The sequence below is a fragment of the Drosophila willistoni genome (genome assembly GCF_018902025.1).
Source record: "Drosophila willistoni isolate 14030-0811.24 chromosome 2L unlocalized genomic scaffold, UCI_dwil_1.1 Seg168, whole genome shotgun sequence".
Taxonomy (NCBI): domain Eukaryota; kingdom Metazoa; phylum Arthropoda; class Insecta; order Diptera; family Drosophilidae; genus Drosophila; species Drosophila willistoni.
Genome location: NW_025814047.1, coordinates 18397837 through 18411953, shown reverse-complemented (window position 1 = coordinate 18411953; position 14117 = coordinate 18397837).

The following is a 14117-nucleotide window of genomic DNA, read 5'->3' as shown; positions in this document are numbered from 1 at the left end:
ATCAAGCGAATCCTAAAATCCTCATTAGTTCAAATCGTGTTATTGCATGATTCCTGTGTTTGATGAAAGATCGGTTCTTGGCGTGCACAGTTCTGTCAAACCAATATATGCACCTGGCCCGGACGAAATACCAGGCTGCGTATTGAGGTTTTGTGCAGAGGCTCTATATAAGCCAATACTTAAGTTGTTTATACTGTGCGTCGCATGTTCCGCTTTCCCATCTATCTGGAAGGAATCATATATTATTCCTCTTCAAAAAAGAAACTTTCACTCGTTGCAGAGACCGGACGTGTTGTATTTGCGCTTATCTAATTTTTTTTTGTACGCGATTATAAACTTTCCTTTATTTATAAAATCATTACCTATTTAAATAAAATTTATCATGCGAATTTGATTTTCATTTCGCGATTGCTTACACTCGTTTTTGTGCATATGCAAAATATAGTCTAGAATAATTCTAACATAAATTAAAACTTACAACAAAACGGCGGTGTTTGTTGTTTCTCTAGTTACTTTTGCTGTTTTGTCTTATATCTTACCGTTTTAACTAACTCTTGCGCTATTGCGTACAAATTGTTGTAGCATGTGTTCAATTTGACGCACTCTCTCGGTCTTTCATATTTCTGTGTGATTCAGCTCTCGTCTCTTGCCTATCCGCGGCTCAGTGATACGTGTTTTTTGTTTTTGTGATCATCACTTATGTATTATTGTGGGTTCCTTTTACTCTTTCTTTGTGAAAACTTACTCTGCACATTAACCCTTGTGTCAGAACTGCTCAGTTGCCGGGAGGACGAGAATGAGATGCGGTCATTTATGAGGCGGACAAGAGATAGCCTTGACACTTTGAGGTAGATTTTAACAAACTTCAAGTGGAGTATACTGCAGTGGAGACTCAGTTCAGAAGCTTATCGCTTGAAAATGAGTGTCTAAAACGTAAAAGGACAAAAGAGTGGTGTGTATGACTTGATCCGACGGCGTCTTACCTCGTCCCCGACCGGTGTCATGCTCTATATACACCCAATTTACTGCAATTGATATCGTTTAAGACCCCGGTGGTGATACCGGTAAGTAACGTATTACCGGTATCACCTGCTAATAATCTCTGAAAAACGGTGCCAATTGTAGTGCCCGATTTGTCCGTGCAATTACCCATTTCCATGGAAATTGCCACAAAATTCCAATTGTATCGAGGGCCCTGAAAAGTTGACTGCTGCAGTGTGTGACTTGTCCAACGTTGCTTCTGCGCTGACGCTTCGGCACCGCGGCCTCCCGTTGGCATACCACCAAATAAACATATATGTGTTGTCACATCTGATGATGTAATAGCCTATATGCGGAAGAAAGTTAACGTTAAAGTTTCATCCTACATTAAATTTGAAAATTGATCTGCCCTTACTATCACCATTACTTGGTTCAAATGAGTTACCTCTAACTAGGTGCTTTCGTAAGACTGACTTTGCCAGCCTTAATGAATACAGTATTACTACAGATTGGTCTTATCTGTACAATTGTAGAGATATGAACTCTGCTGTTCGCTTATTTTATGATACTCTGAATTCACTCTTTGATATTTCTGTGCCTCTTGGTAGTCAGAATCGGTTTAACAAACCTCCCTAGTCTTCTCTCGAGTTATCCAGTTTGAAAAATGTGAAGACTCGATATTATAAGAAGTTTCCAAAAAATTCGTCGTTCATCAGATTGCGTTCTGTATACAGTCGTTCGTTCAAAATTCATGATGCTTACATAATGCTATAAGAATTATCATCAGCGCTGTAAGCATCAGTTTTCTTTTGACCCTAAACAATTTTATAACTTTGTTAATTCTAAGCGTAAGACCTCTGTGCATCTTTTTATCCTTTCAAAATAATAAAGCATTATGCCGTTTCCGATGTTTGCAAGTTTTTTCAAAACAATTTATTCCTCAACGTGAATAATATTGAGCAAATCCGTAACCTCATCATTTAAAAAATTCTAATAGTATTTTTAATCCCGTGATTGATGAAATTTCTCTTCTTAGCGAACTTAAATTAGTTAAACCTGTTTATTCTCCTGGGCCAGATGGTCTTCCTTGATGAGTACTCAGGTTCTGTGCAAACGCATTATGTAAACCCATTTTAAAATTGTTTTCATTGTCTGTCGAATCTTCCTCTTTTCCATCTATTTGGAAGGAGTAGTAGATCATTTCTCTGCATAAAAATGGCAAAAAGTCCGAAGCCTCTAACTATAGGGGTATCTCAAATTTGTCCGCTATTCCGAAAGCTTTTAGGAAAATTATAACTTCTCAATTGCAACATTTTTGCAGCTCTATTATTTCGCCATCCCAACATTGGTTTGTGAAACGTAGATCTACAACCACTAACCTTTTAGAATTTATCTATTTCAATATCAAGGGGTTCAAAAATGCTAAACAAACTGATGTCATATACACTAACTTCAGCAAAGCCTTTGATTCCATTAATCAAACTCTATTACTAAACTTAACGTCATTGGGTTTCGACTTCTTTTCCTTTTTTGGGTTCGAGAATATTTAACAAATAGTAAACAGAAGGTTCTTTTTAAGTCTTCTTATTAACGTCAAGAATGTCTCGACCAAGCGTTGCTTTAACGCCCGAAAGTTTTACAGATACAAAAATAGAACATTTAGCACGAATTGACTTTGAACTTATTTATTAGAAACTAAGTACAGAATATGATGGTGGTTCTTAAGTAGAACAAATTATAAAGTTTATTAATATATATTAAGCCCTAAGGCCCATGGCCTCGAGCGTCGTTTTGTGCTAATTATCGGATGTTTATTTTAACGTGTTGTAACGATCCTTTTTCGTCCTTCGGGATATTTACAATTATCTCTTGGGCTAGGTTCGGCACAACAAAATTTATTTTGTGCCCCGGTGAAATTAGAACAGGTTTGTTTATTGATTTGTTTTGGTGGTATGTTTATTTACGATTGTTTATGGGCTTGGTTGGATATGACAAGTTTCTTTTAGAGGAGTCCCGACCTCTTTCCTGGAATTTCGGTAACAGGATATATCCTTGTACCTTCGAATATGCTGGGAATTGTCCTGGAGCAGTTTGACCTTACTCGATTCTTGCATAAACACGGTGTCTTACTCCTATTCCAAGGACTTGCTGGTTACAGGATAATTTGAGAGGTTACTCGTAAGGCCGTCTCAAATTATTCTGACTTTTCTTGATCCTTTCACTTGTTTGTTTCACTAGTCTGAGCTTTTAAGGTAACTCGTAAGGCCTTAAAAACTCCCTTGATTGATCATGACTTGTAGACTTGAGTCAATTAGTTCCACGTCTAAACTAAGACTGCCGGCTCTGTCGAGCGTGGTCCCTTAAATATATCCCGAGATGCCCATAGGGCGCTGGCTGCGGCGTCGTGCTGTTGGCAGCGGCGTTGGGATCGTGTCAGAAGTGGGTCGCCTCTTCCGGCGAATTCTGCTTACCGGCAATATTCAAAGAATGGCTAGGCTAAAAAGTGCGGCGTTGGGATCGTGTCAGAAGTGGGTCGCCTCTTCCGGCGAATTCTGCTTACCGGCAATATTCAAAGAATGGCTAGGCTAAAAAATGCTATGGGTCGCGATGCACGCGTGCTGTGTGCACTCGTTTAATTTCCCCTGCAATGCACTTTCATACGTATACCGTATCTATCAGATAGAGGGCTTCCCCATCGTTCATCCCTCCCCCTTCGGTTCGTATATTCCCCTATGCAATCCACAAACCATTATCGTTTCATATAATGCATGCATGCCCCCCACGCATCTTCCCGCTTGTACGAAATTGCCAGCGGTCGCATGTGGTTCGATCGAAATCATGGGATCGAGCCATGTTGGACTTGGTTGCCCATCGCATGTGTGTGTATATCGGTTTCTTGCATTATGCTTCCCACGCATCTTCCCGCTTGTACGAAATCACCGGCGGTTGCGTGTGGTTCGACTGGCCACGTTTGATCGTATGCTACTTATACTGAATCGGTTCGATCCATCAGCAGCGGGTTCGGTCGTATATCGTACGTTTGGTTTGTGTCTCGGCTGTATCTTGTATCTGGTGCATCCTTTGCACCGCTTGATTGTGTTGTTGCTGGCTTGTTGTGTGGGATATTATAGTTAATTATAATGTTCCTCACACTCCCCCCCTTCTTCGGGAGTGATTTGCCCTCCCCTGTCCCTTGTACCTTGTGTTTGTTTTCTGTATGTGTATTGCTTTCTCGCTGCCATGTCATCAGAGTCGTCCTTACTCATTGTTCATCTAGTTTCTTGCCATCTGTTTGTTCACATATTTGTTGTTTCATCTGGCTGATGTGTGCTTGCCTGGTTTTTCCTGTTTCTTTGTGCCGTAATTTACATATAACTGGAGACAAAAAACCAGTCACTTCATATGGGCCTCCAAATCTTGGTGCCAATTTTGCTGCAAATCCTTCGGCCGCATTCGAGAGATGGTGTTCTTTTGCCCATACTGTGGTTCCAATTGTTGGTCTCCACTCTCTCCTCCTTAGGTTATAGTGACGTGCCTGATCTTGTGCCGCCGTCTCCAGATTACGTCTTATTAGCTCGAACAGCTCTTGCACTTGTTTTGCCTTCGGCTCTGGTGGTACGCTTTGCTTTCCTGTGCCTGTCGTGACACTATCGTATATCGCGCCTGGCATTCTAGGTTCACGTCCTTGTATCACATATGCTGGCGTAAATCCAGTTGACTCTGATTGACTAGTATTTACAGCCAGTGTTATTTCCGGCCAGCTCTCATCCCAATTCCGTTGATTTTCACCGGTAAACTGAGCAATCATTGTTTTCACTGTTCTGTTTGCCCTTTCGGTTGGGTTTTCTTGTGGTGTGTATGGTGCTGTTAATTGGCGTTGGCATCCCCATTCCTCTAGCATTTTCTTAAACGTTCTGCTAGTGAATTGGACCCCATTGTCCGTTATTACCACTTTAGGAACTCCAAATCTCGACAGAATCCTTTCCCTAAAGGCCTTGATTAGATTCTCCGCAGTTGCCTTTCGCATGGGTATCAGTTCTGTCCATTTTGAAAATCGGTCAATGATTACTAGTAACATTGAGTTTCCATGTTTCGACCGTGGTAAGGGTCCGACGAAATCCGGTATTTGCGTCAGCATTTTCCCTGCTGCTTGCTGTTGGTTGGGTTTGTATTGTTGACACGTTGTACACTTTCCCACGAATTTTTTGATATCTCGTTGCATTCCTGGCCAATAATATCTTGACGCAGTTCTAGCAATCGTTCGCCTGTTTCCTGTATGCCCTGCCGTTATGGAAGTGTGGTTTTCTTCCATCACTTGGTTCCGTAGTGTCTTGGGCACACACAATTTCCATGATATTACTTCTTCTTGGCCTGCTCTATGCGGAATATTCCTGTACACCTGGCTGTTTTCTACCATGTAATCTGGATATTTCTGTGGTTGTTGTTGTATTTTCTTTATTATATCTTGGATCCACTCACATTCTTTGTTTGCTTGTCGTAATCGGGCGCCATTGTCTACTATTCTTTTGCACCCTTCCATCGGTTGTCTTGATAGTGCATCGGCGACAATGTTTAATTTACCCTTTCGATATGCTATTTCGAAATCGTATTGTTGTAATTCCAGTGCCCATCGAGCTATGCGGCCCGTGGGGCTCTCTATACTATTCAACCACTTCAACGCCATGTGGTCTGTCACCACCTTAAATCGGTATCCCTCGAGATATGGTCTCAGCTTGCGTACTGCCCACACTATTGCTAGGCATTCCTTTTCTGTTGCCGAATAGTTCTTCTCCGCTTGATTCAACTCTCTCGACAGATATGAAACCACTCTTTCCCCCTCCTCGGTGTTTTGTACTAGTATGGCCCCTAATCCTATGTTGCTTGCATCTGTCTGGAGTACGAACATTTTTGTGAAGTCTGGGCATGCCAATACTGAGTCACTCGTGAGTTTTTCCTTCACCGATTCGAATGCTGCCTGATGCTCTTCACTCCAATGCCATTTGGTTTTTTTCTTGAGCAGTGCGTTTAACGGGTGTGTTATCATAGCAAAATTTGGTACGAATCGTCTGTACCACGAAGCCACTCCTAGATATTGCCGTAATTCTTTTGTGCACGTGGGCGGCTTCAATTGAGCTATTGCTGCCACCTTGTCTGGGTCCGTTGCAATACCGTTTTCTGTTACCAAGTGGCCTAGAAACTTTAGCTCTTGTCTAAAGAATTGGCACTTTTCAGCATTTATTCTTAAGTTTGCTTCTTTCAATCTCCTGAACACTTCTTGCAGGTGGTCCATGTGTTCTTTGATTGTTTTGCTTACTACTACTATGTCATCTTGGTAGGCGAACGCGTTTGGTATCATTTCTGGGCCAATGACTTGGTCCAGAGCCCGTTGAAACGTTGCTGATGCGGAGTGTAACCCGAATGGCATCACTTTCCATTGGAATAAACCTTTCCCTGGGACTGTGAATGCTGTCATTGGCCTGCTGTTTTCTTCCAACGGAATTTGCCAATAGCCGTCCTTCAGGTCTAGGCTGCTTATAAATTTCGCTTCACGTAGTTGGTTTAAGATGTAATCGATGCGGGGCATTGGGTAGGCATCTTTTATAGATTTTGCGTTAATCTGTCTAAAATCTACGCATAATCTCCATTTGCCCGTCTGCTTCTTTTTCACCATCACTATGGGTGAGCTATATGGGCTTTGTGATGGTTCGATGCATCCCATTGTCAACAGTTCATCGACCTTTGTGTTGATTTCTCCCTGTATTTTTGGATTTTTTGGGTAATACCTTTGTTTTATTGGTATATCATCCTTCATTGTGATCCTGTGTATCCCTACTTTTGATGATCCCTTGATTTTCTCCAATTCCATCAGTTCGTGTTCTAGAAACCTTTGTATTTCTGTTTGCTCTTCCTTCTATGTCACCACGATCGATATGCGTTCGGTCATCCTGTCCTGCATCCTCTTCACCGTTGGAATTTTTATCCTGTGGCCTCCGCATGCTATTTCGGTATTCATCAGCCTTAAGAAATTCCATCCTAAGATAAGGGCATCCATTCCGTCTGGCATGATGAGAAATGTTATGTTCATTTCTTTGTTTCCGAATCGAACGTATCCTGTCCATTGCTCGTTGATGTCTCTCACCTTCCCGTCCGCCATGTATACTTGCTTGTTCGTGGTCTCTCGGTCTCCTTTCTTTTCCACCGTTTCCAACATTTGTTTGCTGATAAAACTGCTCGTGGCTCCGGAGTCAATTGTCGCTTTTATCTGGACTCCTGCTACTTCAATAATTGCTGACAATTGATCCTCTTCCTCTATTAGTTGGCCTATTAGTGGTGAGGAGCTTGTTGGCTGGGTCCCTGCTCGCCCCTGATAGGCTGGAACCGCCTTTCGTTTCCCGAACTCCAACAACACTCTTTTGTTCTTTTCCCAATCCTTCCACACTGCCAACAGAAATTGAGTCTCTGATTGTTGCACTCCCTTGCCCAGTGTCCGGCTCCCCCGCATCTGCGGCATGCCTGGTTTGGGTTCAAGACTCTTCCCTCTTGGATGTTTTTATTTTCTTGGGTTGGTCTTAAATTGTTCTCCATGCTGTTGTTTTGGCATCTTCGGCACTGTGTGACTGGTGGCCCGTAATTTCCTCCTCTATGGCTTGATTGGTTGTTGTGTGTTCTTTGAGCATTGTTTGGGCGATGGAAATCTGATCGTTCTTGTTCAAGCATCTCATGTTCTTCCGCCAACTGCATCAGCTCATCTAGGTTTCTGACTCTGTGCGGCCGAACGAATATCCTCAAATCTGGAGTGCAATTTTCTAATATAACCTCCAATTGCTCGTACTCTGGTATTTTAAGGGGTCTCATCATTGTTTGCATGTCGACCATATAGTCCTTGAAATACTCGTTTCTGTTTTGTTTGCGATTTTTCACTTGATCAGCCAATTTGTTGAAGAATCCTCTTGGCAGGAAGTATTTCTTGAAGCCCTCAACGAATTCCTTCCACGATCGCCACTGCTTATTGTTTGCGAGGTACCATTTGAGTGCTTTGTCTTTCAGTAGTTCTGGCATTGCTCTTGGGATCATGTCCAGCTCGATGCCATACATGTCTGCTGACCACTCGATTTGTTTTATAAACTCTAGCGGTCTGGAATTGCCATCGAATCTGAAAGTCCACTCCCTCACTTGTTTTGCCACCTTGGCGTATTCGGTGGTCCTGTTTGTTGTGTGCGGTGCCGCGTTCTTGGGGTCTATCGTTTGTCTCCTTAAGTCCCTCTTTGTGTCGGTGCCGTCTAATGCTCCTTCGCTTCCCCATCTTGGTGGTGCAAATGGAGGAATCGCTAGCGTAGCGATATTTATTTTTTTGAACTCCTCGGCCTCCTTGTTCTCACCATTCTCGCCTGACTGTGCTGCGCTTGTTTCTGGTTTTTGCTTGGACATTTTTGTGAACTTGAGTTCTAATCTTCTTATCTCCTCTCCCCACTCTGGATCAGACTCGTGGTTGTCTATCCATTCGCCGAGTTGTTTTCTCATCTCCTCTACCGTGCCGTTCATGTTGACTCCGATCCTTTGGCCTGTTTGTACCAGATCCTCCTTCTTCATGTGGTACATCCATCCTTTTCCCATTTTGATGTTTTCTTTTCAATTTTCAAACTTTTGTCTTGTTTAAAATTTCATCAGTATAGCACGTTGGGCGCCAGTTGTAACGATCCTTTTTCGTCCTTCGGGATATTTACAATTATCTCTTGGGCTAGGTTCGGCACAACAAAATTTATTTTGTGCCCCGGTGAAATTAGAACAGGTTTGTTTATTGATTTGTTTTGGTGGTATGTTTATTTACGATTGTTTATGGGCTTGGTTGGATATGACAAGTTTCTTTTAGAGGAGTCCCGACCTCTTTCCTGGAATTTCGGTAACAGGATATATCCTTGTACCTTCCAATATGCTGGGAATTGTCCTGGAGCAGTTTGACCTTACTCGATTCTTGCATAAACACGGTGTCTTACTCCTATTCCAAGGACTTGCTGGTTACAGGATAATTTGAGAGGTTACTCGTAAGGCCGTCTCAAATTATTCTGACTTTTCTTGATCCTTTCACTTGTTTGTTTCACTAGTCTGAGCTTTTAAGGTAACTCGTAAGGCCTTAAAAACTCCCTTGATTGATCATGACTTGTAGACTTGAGTCAATTAGTTCCACGTCTAAACTAAGACTGCCGGCTCTGTCGAGCGTGGTCCCTTAAATATATCCCGAGATGCCCATAGGGCGCTGGCTGCGGCGTCGTGCTGTTGGCAGCGGCGTTGGGATCGGGTCAGAAGTGGGTCGCCTCTTCCGGCGAATTCTGCTTACCGGCAATATTCAAAGAATGGCTAGGCTAAAAAGTGCGGCGTTGGGATCGTGTCAGAAGTGGGTCGCCTCTTCCGGCGAATTCTGCTTACCGGCAATATTCAAAGAATGGCTAGGCTAAAAAATGCTATGGGTCGCGATGCACGCGTGCTGTGTGCACTCGTTTAATTTCCCCTGCAATGCACTTTCATACGTATACCGTATCTATCAGATAGAGGGCTTCCCCATCGTTCATCCCTCCCCCTTCGGTTCGTATATTCCCCTATGCAATCCACAAACCATTATCGTTTCATATAATGCATGCATGCCCCCCACGCATCTTCCCGCTTGTACGAAATTGCCAGCGGTCGCATGTGGTTCGATCGAAATCATGGGATCGAGCCATGTTGGACTTGGTTGCCCATCGCATGTGTGTGTATATCGGTTTCTTGCATTATGCTTCCCACGCATCTTCCCGCTTGTACGAAATCACCGGCGGTTGCGTGTGGTTCGACTGGCCACGTTTGATCGTATGCTACTTATACTGAATCGGTTCGATCCATCAGCAGCGGGTTCGGTCGTATATCGTACGTTTGGTTTGTGTCTCGCCTGTATCTTGTATCTGGTGCATCCTTTGCACCGCTTGATTGTGTTGTTGCTGGCTTGTTGTGTGGGACATTATAGTTAATTATAATGTTCCTCACAGTGTCGTTCCTGTGCAATTTTTTTCTGTACTGACTCCTCGATTCACTTCTTAGAGTTGGTCTCTGCCTCGATAAGTCAGGGATGCATTCAGGTCGATATATACTAAATTAAAAAGGGAAAACGATCAGGGCTACTTAAATTCAGGGCTCGGATACAACATATCACCTCTACAACATACCGCCTACCGTAAAACTACTCAGGAGTTAATGTGCTTAGACACTGGTCGTTTTAAAATTCCAGCATTTGTTTTTACTTCGACCACTCGTATTATCCCCCCTCTGGCTGGAATAACTTTCACGATGATTCCTCTTTTCCAGCTTGTCGTTGGTTGGTTTTCGTCACCACTTTGTTCGCTTTGTCAGAGTTGGTAGATATTCCCTTATCCATCGTTTCCAAAACGTATTTTTTAATTATTGACAAATTCTATATTGTATTCGATGACAAAAGTTGCCTTCCTCTCCAGGGGTTTGTGTCGAATTGGTTGTGCCATGCAGGAAATGATTAGGCGTTAGTGGGCCTGGATCGTCTTTGTGTGTTAGTGGTCTGCTATTTATACCACTGGAATGTGTGTTAGTGGTCTGCTATTTATAATATTTTCCACTTCGATAAGAAAACTTCTAAGTGTTTCAACCTAGGGCGCCTTATCTTGCAACGTTATTACCAAAACCTTTTTAACTGACTGATCTAGGCGTTCCCAACAGCCTCATGAACTTGGGTTTGCTGGACAATTAAACTTGCCATGTCTGCCATGTGCAGACGTGTTTTTTAGTGCACCCCGCAAAAATTTTTTTTTTTTTTTTTAACGTTTAATATATGATGGGAGCTGCAGCAAGAGTATCTACTCCACATGCTCTTCTTACACTAAACCTGTTGACAGGCCAACGAACCGGCGGATAGAACAATTAGTAACGGAAAAACGACGTCTAAGAAGAGAATGGCAGATTACTCGCTCACCAGCAGTAAAACTTCGCCTAAGGCATGCTAATCGCAACCTCTCCAAGGCGTTAAGACAAGAGGAAGGCTGGGCTCAAAGGAAATACATAGAAAAGCTCAGTCCAACCAGCACTAAACATCCTCTGTGGAAAGCCCACCCAACTTTAAGCGCTCCTATAGAGACAATTTCACCGATAAGGAGTCCAACCGGTGGATGGGCCCGCAGTAACGAAGAGAGGGCATCCGTATTTGCCACACATCTTAAAATGGTTTTCCAGCCAAATCCAACATCAAACTCATCTGTGCTTCCCCCTTCGAGCACATTAACGGATAGTGAGTACTCGGAACTCCAATCGGACGAGATCGCTGAAAACCACATAAAACTGAAAAAAGCCCCAGGCCATGACCTAATCACACCGAAAACGATCCTAGAACTCCCTATCATCGCCATACAATATATCTGCAAACTGTTTAACGCTATAATAAAAATTGGCTACTTGCCAAGAACATGGAAAAAGTCCAATATCATCATGATTCCTAAAGTGGGAAAGGACAAAACCCAGCCATCATCCTATAGGCTAATTAGTTTGCTGCCATGTTTTTCTCAGCTTTTTAAAAAGGTCCTGCAGATCCGACTAAACTCATTTCTTGCATCGGAGAACACAATCCCTTCACACCAGTTCGGCTTCCGCGAAAAACATGGTACAATTGAACAAGTCAATCGCATAACATCCGAAATACGAACAGCATTCGAACTAAAAGAATACTGTGCGGCTGTCTTTCTCGACGTTGCCCAGGCTTTCGATAGAGTTTGGCTGGAGGGTCTGATGTTCAAAATCCGGCAAAAACTGCCACAGTACACCCACAAACTCATGGAATCTTACCTTTACAATAGCAAATTCGCTGTAAGATGTAATGGCTCAGTCTCGGCTGATTTTGAAATCAAAGCTGGTGTACCGCAAGGCAGTGTACTCGGCCCATTGCTCTACCTGCTGTACACTGCAGACTTACCAACGAGTTTAGGACTTACAACGTCCACTTTTGCCGATTACACGGCAATCCTCAGCAGATCCAAATGCCCACTACAAACCTCTGCAAAATCAGAGGAACACCTCAAGGTGGTAGAGGAATGGCTAGCAACCTGGCGTATCCGGGTCAACGAGCAGAAATGCAAACATGTTACATTTACGCTTAACAGAAGAAACTGTCTAGCTCTAATGCTAAACAACGTACCAGTTCCTCAAGCCGTGGATGTCACTTACCTTGGCATCCACCTAGACAGAAGACTAACTTGGCGCAAGCACATCGAAGCAAAAAAGTCACAGCTTAAACTGAAAGCGAGTAGCCTACATTGGATCATCAATGCTCGGTCCCCTCTACGTCTGAATATAAAGTCTTCCTATACAACTCCGTACTGAAACCCATCAGGACTTACGGAGCCGTACTATGGGGAAATGCAAGTACCAGCAATGTCGACATTAAACAAAGGGCGGAGTCGAAGATTATAAGATCAATCACGGGGGCCTCGTGGTATATACGAAACAACAAAATTCAAAATGATATAAATATACCTAGCGTAAAATCTGAAATAGGTACTCAACAACTAAAGTATTCTGCGAAACTGGATGCACACCCAAATGTTCTTGCCAATTGCCTTACACGAAGTAATAATAGAACTCGTCTTAAAAGAAATGACAGACCAACCCAATAACAAGTGAGTAGGGCCGCCTGCAATATCCCCAGGATTTATCTTAAGTACTAGACTAAGAAAAATATCTCAAACTTGTTGTTAGGCTCTAATTTAAGAGTAGATATAGTAGTAGTATAATAAATGTAAAAAAAAAAAAATACTAAATGTCCGATCGTATTCTGATTGGTATACCACGTCTGTTCATGAAGTTTCGAATATATACATGCGTCTGTAGACAAGTCTGCTGCTAATTCCAAGTGTATAGCTCTTATTGTAAGGCACGTAAATAGAGCTACCCATCCTTTTTCATGTCGGCGACCGATTGTTACAGTAACTGGCCTGAAATAGTCAAGTCCTACGTAGGATTATGGTTTTTGGTAAGAAGTTACACGATCGGTCGGTAGATGACCCATCAGAGAGAGTTTTTCTATTTTTACAAAACTGGCAAACCGTTTTTGCCCTTTCTATAGCGGCTCGCAAGCAAATGACCCAGAATTTGTGACGAATCTCAGCGATAATGAGTTCATCGATTTGATGAGGAAATCTCTCGTGATACGATGTTACTATTAAATCAGTTAATTTGTGTTTTTTGGGTAATATAATAGGATGACGAGCACTTTGCGATAATGATGTTGCATAGTCAAGCCTACCGTTGACCACTAAGATCCCGTCTGCGTTTATCGTAAAGGTTAAAGAGAAGATGCTACTGTCTTTTGACCCGCCTGAATTTGTTTGTAGATCAGCTAGTTGTCTATGATAGACTTCCTTTTGCATGATTTTTACTAATGTATTTTCTGCATCTTGCAATTCCCGCGAAGAAAGTGTTGTTACATCATTATCACATTGACGTTTGAATATCCGTTGTTTAAATCTCAATATCCATCCCATTGTTCGCTTCAGTCGCAAATATTTTGAAAATCTGTTTAGGTCAATAATATATTCCACAGAATATGTTAAATATACCTTTTTTTGTTCAGTCGAATCGTTTTCAACGTAGATCTTTTCCTGTGCTGGCCAGCTAGATTCATCGTTCAATAAAAATTCGAGGCCTCTTGTCCAAATATTGCCCGGTTCGTGCTTAATTTTTGATTGAATCCAGGCTATGACAGTCTTTAAATCTGACCATTGTAGTATATTCATACAAATAATCATTTAATACAATGAGCTCAACTCATTTGTATATGCACATACATATATTCACATAAGCAATGTATGCACAAGCGTAACATGAGCTAGAGCCAGGCCAGCGTGTGAAAGCTTACCAAGCACTTTGATCCAAGCGCTCCAACAATATGTATGTATGTATTGACACTCTCCCTTTCTTTTGTAGCTGTCGCATAAGTCGCATCTTGAGAATATATATTTAAACTTACCTTAAGCAAAAGTACAATTTGGAATAAAGACTGAATCTGAAAACTACAATGAATGGACACTGACGTGTCCCTCTAACAATTAATTCAAACGCAAAGGAACCCGGTCCTTGCCCTCTTTACATGG